This window comes from Pinus tabuliformis, chromosome 5_2 (genome assembly GCF_031772625.1).
Source record: "Pinus tabuliformis cultivar Carrire ecotype Pingquan chromosome 5_2, CPIR1, whole genome shotgun sequence".
NCBI lineage: Eukaryota > Viridiplantae > Streptophyta > Pinopsida > Pinales > Pinaceae > Pinus > Pinus tabuliformis.
Window position 1 is genome coordinate 709,917,621 of NC_142306.1, and position 9,604 is coordinate 709,927,224.

Genomic DNA, 9,604 nt, shown 5'->3' on the forward strand with positions numbered 1-9,604 from the left:
TAACCAGGTGGGTTGTACGAATGATGATGTGGCCATAAAAGGGGTAAATATTCAAATGTGCATAACTTTGTGCCCGGATGTCATAATGAGATGAAATCTATATCGTTAGAAATCTCTCGAGGAGCAGAAGATAATGGTAATATTGAAATTATGGTTTGAGATGATGGAAGAAAGAGAAAATTTAATAACCCCATCTTCATAATAAACCTTGAAGGTTGGGACTGGATACCCCACATCCTTAATAAGGGTTTAAGGGATAGGTATGTTAAAACATGGGGTTGAGACTGAGGTGAGGGCCAGTGAGTAGGGACAAGGAATGATAGAAGAGAAAATCTGAGGGAAACTTAAAGTGTGAGGACAAAAGAAAGAACAAGGGGAATTGAGCTTGGGCGAGAAGGATTCAAACGAATATGAACTTAAGAGGAGCATAAAAAGTAGAGTCAATGAGAAAGCAAACTAAGCCTTGGAAAGAAGAGACCATCCTAGAAGGAAATAATTAGACCAAGCCCACATAGAGGGCAGTGGTAGTAATTTTACCTCCTTGACATGCCTTGTTTATGATAAACACATAATGCGGGGGTTGAGGGCCATAAGTGGTCATAAATCCTTGCAATGTTGAAACATGTACTTGAACTCAGCCTCATTTTTGTGCAAGATTGCACATGTGCATCAATCTATAGTCCACTTATCTAAACAATTAGTGAAATACATGGGAAGAGGGAGGAGAGATGTGCCCAAAGGCAATGCCTACAGACCACCATTAACCATAAATAACATTGTACTAATAACCATGTTGATTCACATTAAACTTAGTTTATCATCATAACCTTCATTCAAGATTGTCCAATGTGTCTTCATCGTGTTCAATGGTGAAATGTGATGGAAAATTAATAACTTGGTGGGTGTTGTGCCACGTCTCTCTCCACTAAAACTTGGTTGGATGATGACCATGCACTCTCCACCTGGCTCCTTGCTAACACCTCATGAAAAAATAATTTAGCTAAATATTAAAATCCACATTATGTGTTATCATAGGTGGTTGAGTAGAATGGTTGTTATCTACCCCACTGAGGTTCAAGTCCCTGCGAGTGACATGATAATGAGAAATATTGATGTAATGGCTACATGCCTATGAATATTGTTGTATTGACCCTCACTCCTACCCTCAAACTCGGAAAGAGTATAATTTCCTTAAAAGAATATGTGTATGTGTGTGTGTGTTACATTTTTCATATGCACTTTCATGCATTCAAAAATTGACTATCAAAAGGAAAACAACCATCCATCATGATAAGTTTACAGTCTAATAGTCTTAGGTCCAAATGCCAGCATAAATTATACATCCCAAGAGCAAAATAAATACTCTATATCAATCTAAAATATCAACAAAAATATGGTCTGCCATAGGAAATGCCTTCATCGCAATGTAACTATCAAAGTGATGATGATAAACAAAAAAGAGAATTATGCTTGAATCTGATCCATATCCAAGCCTTCTACAAAAGGCCTATGGAAAATTTGTAATGCGCCCCTCCCACATTTATCCATTTTTACAAGCTCTCCTAGGTAAACATGAGTGGAGTACCACTATGATAGGTCCCGACCTCCAAGTTCCAGTTATGGAAGTGGGTTCAACTAAATGACAAATTACAACCATCCCTCGGGGACTACAAATTACACGGGAGCTTGCAAACCACCCCAGGTGGTCAATCTCTGAGCTAGAACTCTTTTTCACTGACTTTACCTCCCAACCGCACCCTTGTCACATTGTGCATGTTGTTGCGAGGCTCCAACCGCACCCACAAGCCTGCCTGCGTGCGATTGTGACCAAAAATCCCCAGTGCAATGCATGTGGTTGCGAGATCTATGCCACTTTTTCATGAAAGCCTCCAGAACACTGCCCAAAATAGCCAGTAACTTTCTTGAATCATAAATAACACAATGACAAGGCTAACCATTCAAAACTTGAACAAGATCTTGACCAGAACAGGCCTAGTACACAAATATACATTTCGTAAAACATATGGTAAACATATAAGCTATAGGTCCTGAATGCATATATGATCATAAACCTATGTACTTCATTTGGCAATCACCAAGAAGGCTCAATGCCCTCTTAAGCTAGTTGCAACAACACTTTTTATCCCATGCATTCATTAACCATTCAATAAAATCTCAAATTATGAACAAGAGGCATAATTAGAGCACATCATAGAACCATGCTTATAACCAACATATAACCATAATAGAAACCATGACAAATCAGACATAAAATCCACATAATAGCAAGTACAAGTGCTCATAGTTCACAATAGGAAAATAACTCTTATTAACTTATGTAAAAGCCAACCATGTCAGGGACTTCCACGTACCACCCAACCATAGATTGGGTTGAACCAAAACTTTCTTTCATCCAATCACCCCCGTTCCATATTCCAACATGAATGTGGGATCTCATGGGATAAGGACATAACCAAACATGGAATCCAAAGGTTAAACCACCTCCACCCTCAATCTATCGTGATCTCACCTAAACATGTCTTGAGATCACAAAACCAAACCAAGCTTGGATGCCTCGGAGTTCCTTCACCATACCTTGAGGAATTTTCCTGTCTCCACCCACTTATCAAGGGCTTCCCAGAGAAAACCATCTCCACCCCCAACACTTGGGATTTTCCTAAGACCACCTCACTTGGTTCCAAAACCTTCTAGCAATCCAGAGCTCAACCAAGAACGAATCCCATCACATCATGGTTGTCCAAGAAAGGGAAAGACAAGGTTGAGACCACTGTCAAACCAGGAAAAACCCATGTTAATGACAACAAATGAACCAAATAATCAAATGTGTGTGCCATGCATTCACATCCCATCAAGGAAATCACATATGCAGCGTGTTACCTGCAAAACCTTCTTGTTGAAGTTGCTTATCCAACCTTCCCCTTGCACTCCTTTGTTTTTCCTTTGCTTGCTTGCTTGTTCTCCCTCTCTCTCTCTAAAACTAATCCAAAGCAAAAACTGACCAAAAAGCTGTGAACTATTTCTCTAAAGCCTTTTTATCATTGATGTCTCCCTTTTCCTTCATTGTCCTCTAATTTCCCTTACATGAAAATTTGTGTCTCTTCACCTTCCTTTTCTCCTATTTTCTTGTATTTATTGAATTAATTGTCTTTGTCAATTTCCATAGCCATAAATAAACCATAAGGGATGCCCACTAAATTGTTTTCCCAACATTCAACTTGGAATACATGTCTCGTGACCTTGGTCTTATTTTGCCTTTATTATCCTTTATTACATGAAAATTTAACCCGAGGTTGTTGCAAAAATGCAAAGTATTCTGCTACATTTTTCTCAAAGATCTTCCACGTGCCGCATACTTGTTGCACCCCCACTTTGGAAAGGTTGTCTACCAAAAAATTCCTTTCCCTGAAAATGTGTGAACATGAAACATAGTCAAAATTGCCTTTCAATCGAATAACTTCTTCCAACAAAGGAATGAGAGTATGAACATGACATCTAGTTGCATCATTAAACGAGTTAACAACAAAAAAGAATCACCAAAAATAAAGAGAGTTACTTGCATTCTTTTTCAAGAGCAAAAAGTAATAGAAGTTTAAGACTGTATATTTAAGAAAAATTCTTTGAACACCCTAATCCACTTTGCATTTTGAAATAACGAGAATCCTATAAAGAGAATATAGTTGCACCCCACATTCACCATTTACTTGTGACGCCCCATCAAAATATACCCATAAACAAAGCTTGTGCACCTCTTCAGAGATCACATTCCTTTTTTATGATTTTCAAATATTTATAAAATAAAATTGAAAATGATCTTGGAATTAATTACAACCTATCATGTAAAATAACCAATATATATAAACTAATATTATAATAATATAATTTATAAAATGAAATTGAAAATAACCTCAGAGTTAACTACCACCTTAATAAATATAAATATAATATATATATATATATATATATATATATTATATTTATAATTATAATTATAATTATAATTTAAATATGGATATAATTTAAATGTGGAAATCCATATTTTATATGTATTATACAGCATATCCAAATATATAACATATAATAGGTCGTGCTCTTTCATACGTGCACATCTTCGCGGATTTATTTCTAGTTTTTTCAAATGGTATATTTTTACTCTTTCTTTATTTTATCTTCTAATAATTTATATTACAAGTAAGTTTTTTTTTCTTAATAAAAATTATATATTTATATTATATTTCATATACCAAGTAAGTTTGTTTTTTTCTTAATAGAAATTATATATTTATATATATGTTTCATATAGTTTAAAAACATTTATGGTACCTACTTTAAAAACGTTTATTCAAAACTCAATATCGTTTATTCAAAACTCAATATTGTTACATGGAGGTTTGGTTAATTTTAATATATTTAAAAAATATATATATTTTTTTAGTGAAATATATATAAAATTTGAATAAATTTAACAGTTCAAATTATATATATTTTTTAAATTATAGTTTAAATTTAAAGGAAGTAGACTTTGTATATTTTAGTAGTGATATAAATAAAAAATCTATATATTAATTTGGTTTTAGCTAGACTATGATCTTAAAATTAGATTATTATTATGGCTATATATTTAAACTTTAATTTTTATAATAATAAAAAAATTGGTTTAATATATGTGAAAAATATTAGTGTATTTATCTTAAGAGTATTACCTTTTTTAATATGAAGTTAAATTGTAAGTGGATGTAGTTTATGATTCATGTTATATGTTACTTGAAAGCATATGACCTTGCTCTCATAACTTTAACATTGATATCGAGGAATAGTAGATTTCTTGCAAATATTGTTTAGGTTGGAACTACTTTTGGGTTTTGGAGTGAGACTTAAAATTGTTTCTAATTATCTTAGAGTTTGGCTTTCTCTAATGTAAATGAATAGGTTAATGGCCTAAGACCCAAAGACATCTAGCAAGAATGAAAGTATTATATGTGAAAAATAATAATACATTTATCTTAACTTAAGAGTAGTACCTCTTCGAATATGAAGTTAAATTGTAAGTGGATGTAGTTTATGATTTCATGTACATGATTGAGGCTATATGTTACTTGAAATCATATGACCTTGCTCTTGTACTTTAACATTGATATTGAGGAATACTGGATTTCTTGTGGATATTGTTTAGGTTGAAACTGCTTTTGGGTTTTGGAGTAAGACCTAAAATTGCTATGGCTTAGAGCTCGTCTTTCTCTAATGTAATTGAATAGATTAATGACCCAAGTCCCAAAGACAACTAACAAAAATGAAAGTGCACCCCCTTACGAACCACCAACATATCATTTCAAGTGACATAGTTTTGTTTGTATGATATTCATGTTAAATTTTGTCCTCGTCCTTAGTTATGAATTCAATTATGATAGTTTTTGTCACTTTTAAACACACAAAAAGAGAGAGAGGGAGTAAAGAAAGCAAAATAAAACTTATAAATGTGAAGGAAAAATTGTTTTATTATTTTTCACTTGATAAATCTAAATTATATATTTTCTCATTTAACTTTTACCCAGAGTAAATCTAAATATTTTATTTTTCATTTAATTTTATACATTTGACTATATTTTTTCATTTAATTTAAATCTAACTTTAACCTATATCAAACTAATACTAACAAGTGGAAAATAAAACATAAACAATCTCTAAGTATCATGTTAACTTAAAACTATTGTTGCGTAGAGAGGAGCTCTCCAACATATTATGGAAGAGATGTTGTAATGTCATATGTTGTATTATCTAAACATTTTGATTAACCAAATTAATATATATATATATAGATAGATATATATATATATATATATATATATATATATATATATATATAACTTTAACTTTGGATTTATTAAGTGATGAGAGGGACCAAATATATTGAGGTACAAACTTTTCTTCAAATTTTGCACTCAAAAAAGAGGTTTGCACTTTGAGGGATTTGATCTCTCTGTGCTTGATAAATCCAAAATTAAGATAGAATTACGCTTGTAACTTGGAATTAGATAAAAATATTCATAAGCAAATCATTTTTTAAACAATTGAGAAAAAAATGTTACTATAGTTATTGTTATTTTCTATTGCATTTAGTTCAATTTAAAATGATCTAACTTTTGTTTTCTAAATTTTATTTTTATGAAAAAATCTTTAATAATTTATCCATCATTTATAAATAATAAATGAAAAAAATTATCTAAATTGATAAGAAAATCCAATCTTAAAAAATATATAAAAGAAAAAGAAAAAATAATAATGATGATTAATTCTTAACCTTTCCTACTTTAACACAGAGATTTCACATTCTTAACTACTAAAAACTAACTTACAAAACTAATTTAACATTATCTATAACACAAACAAATAAACTATCACCTCAATGAATGTATCAACTCATTAATATTAAAGTACCAATAACTTATAAATTATAAAAGATAATCTAATGAAACGATAATTCATTTGCATTTCCAAAATCCCTCTTATAAAAATCCCTAACTCTACCCATTAAAAAAATAATGTTTATCAAATTCATTTACCATCTTGTGATGTTTGTAGAAGTTGTATACCAAATTCAATTACCTTCTTTTGATGTTTGTCCAAGTTGTATACCATTACTGTTGTTTTCATACAATATTGTTCATGTCCACTCTCCTTTTGTCCATTGACTTCATCGATGAAAATGATGGGGGTGGATAGTTTCATTGCATCTGCATAGCATTTGTCTTTATGTCAAATATACAAATGACAAATGATTCTTGGGTTGGATTCTAAAGGTTATGGACTTTATTGTTAGTGGTGGAGGATTCATAGCACGCGAATGATTAATGATTTTTGGTTGGTAAAGGTTAAAGGTTAGTTCTCACTAGAGATTGGTTGTAGAAACTCACCGAGTTATTAGTGGAGATGGATGTATAGCGATTATGTTTTATTTATTTTATTTTAAGTTATATGATAGTGTATATATCTCTAAACTAGAGAATAAGTTTTAATGAATTGATTATTTATTTTAAAATATTTTTATTTTTGTTTGTTTATTTATTTGTAATTTTAAAGTCATAGATAAGTTAGACACTAAATTGGTGTATGGAATTTTTTTATTTGTGGGAAAAGCAAATTATCTCCAAGTATGTCTTTCCAAGAGACACGGTCTCCATTGGACCACACAAATCTAAATGCACCAACGCTAGACATTCTCTAGCCTTCCACATTCTATTTGAGAAACTTTCCTTGTGTTGTTTCCCAATAATACACCCTTCGCATATATGATTATCCAACTTTATATAAGGAAAATCATTCACCATGTTTTGCTTTCTTAACAACACCAAAATCCGAATATTCAGATTTCCCATCCTTAAGTGTCAAAGCTTACTATTTGCTTCTACATTGGCTTTCAAACTCTGTGAATTACTTGAATCAAAAGAAAGATTGAAAATTTTGTCGTTAGTCATTTCGCCTCTTACTACAACTGCATTTTGATTCAACTTAACCATGATTAAGCACTCTTTATTATCAAACACCAACTTGTAGTTTTTCTCCATCATCTGTCCTACATAAAGTAGGTTCTTCTTTAATGTTAGTGTTAATAAAATGTCTTCAATTAACTTCTTCTTTCCATGCAATGTTGGTATTGCAACTGTTCCTTTCCCTTTTAATTCAAAAACACTATCATCACCAAATATGACTTTACCAAAATAATTGTCATTAATTTTGGTAAACAACTCCTCTTGGGATGTCATATGAGTTGAAAATCCTAAATCAATAAACCATGCATCACTTTCTTCACTATGTGACATCAAACTTGAGATGAATAACTTCACATTCCTAGTTTTCTCAGCAATTGTATGGGCTCCTTTATGCTCCATATGTCGCATTTTTGCATAACAATCTCTTTCAAGATGGCCAATTTTTTGGCAATAATAACAATGTGGTCCTCCACCTCTTCTTCGGCTGGGTTGGATTCTAAAGGCTAAGTTATTAAGTTTATGTTAGTGGCGGTGGATTCATAGTACATTAATGATTAATGATTTTTGGTTGCTAAAGACTCAGTTGCAGAGTTGTTAGTAGAGATTGTTTTGTTGAAACTCAGTTACTGAGTTACTAGTGGAGATGGATGTATAGCAATTGTTATAAATATATGTATATATAATTTATTTTAAGTTATATGATGTGTATATATTTGTAAAAGAGAGAATATGATCTAATGAATTGATTGTCTATTTTAAAATGTTCGAACATTAGAGATCGGTGGTCACTACGTCCACGAAAATTATTCGAGCAGATCCACTTGAAGGGATCACTTCCACTGGCTCATTAGCAAAGCCTTAACCCCAAGAGCATCGAGGAGTATTGACCTCGTGACTTCCCATTGGCAAGGTGCTTTAACGACAGGAACTCGGCTAATTGAACTAACCCTTGGGGCTACAAATGTGTACATATTCTACCCCCTCTAGATTTGAAACTATGAGATCTCAAAAGGAGGCACATATTCTTAAACAATAGGCCCATTATGAAGGTTTCTCTCTTCATTGTGTATTTTATTTTTTTTAGGAGTGAGTTTGTGAAGTGTAAAACTCCTTACACGCCATGAAGTTTATACCAATGAAGATGATTTTATAGTTGTCGAGAGGCAATTGTTCGAATGGTTGAGAGGTAGGTCTCACACTCTTCCCACACACATTTAAATCCCTTATGAAACATTTAGCATGTTGTGATAAGGATAGAATGATGGACACCCCTTAAGATTGGGACCCTCCTCATGTATGTGCCTTTGGACATCTGAAACCTTGTTAAGTAATAAGTTATTGGAATATTTGACTTGTTGGTTGTTGGATATGCTCTTGGGTTATTGTGATAGTTGATTGATTTAATCTTGAGCAGTTACCAATTCCTATGGCTAGAAAAAAAAAAAAAATAGTTTTATAATTGTTGTAATTTCTTTTGTTAACATGAGAACATCTAATCTTATAACAAAACTTCCTTATATTATTAAAATCTAAAAATACAAAAAATAAAATACTCACTAATCTAAAGCTTTCATTCATTTTTTTATAATCTCAATTAATTCGTAACTACATAAAACTCTTAATGACATTGTTCCATTACTAATAAAATTTAAATAGCTAAAAATCTACTGATAAATAGCTAAAAATCTACTCATATTTGAATTTTTTACCACATCTATCATTAAAAATAAAATTCAAATTTATAATTAAAAATAAAATTTATTTATTACAAAATTAAAACATTTATTATGAAATATAAATCCAATGTTCAACCATTATAATATATAAATATACAATAAAAATCAGATATAATTTTAAATTTATTGTTATCACCATAAAAGTATAATATATAAATATACAATAAAAATCAGATATAATTTTAAATTTATTGTTATCACCATAAAAGCTCTCTTTTTAATGAACTAATTAAATTAGCTAACTGCGAATTTATTTTAGCTCTTTCTTTGAGAGGCCTTCTCTCCAAGTGGGTGAATAAAAATAAAAATAATTTTACATTAAAATAAAAATAATAAATTACATTTTTATTATTATAAATTTTT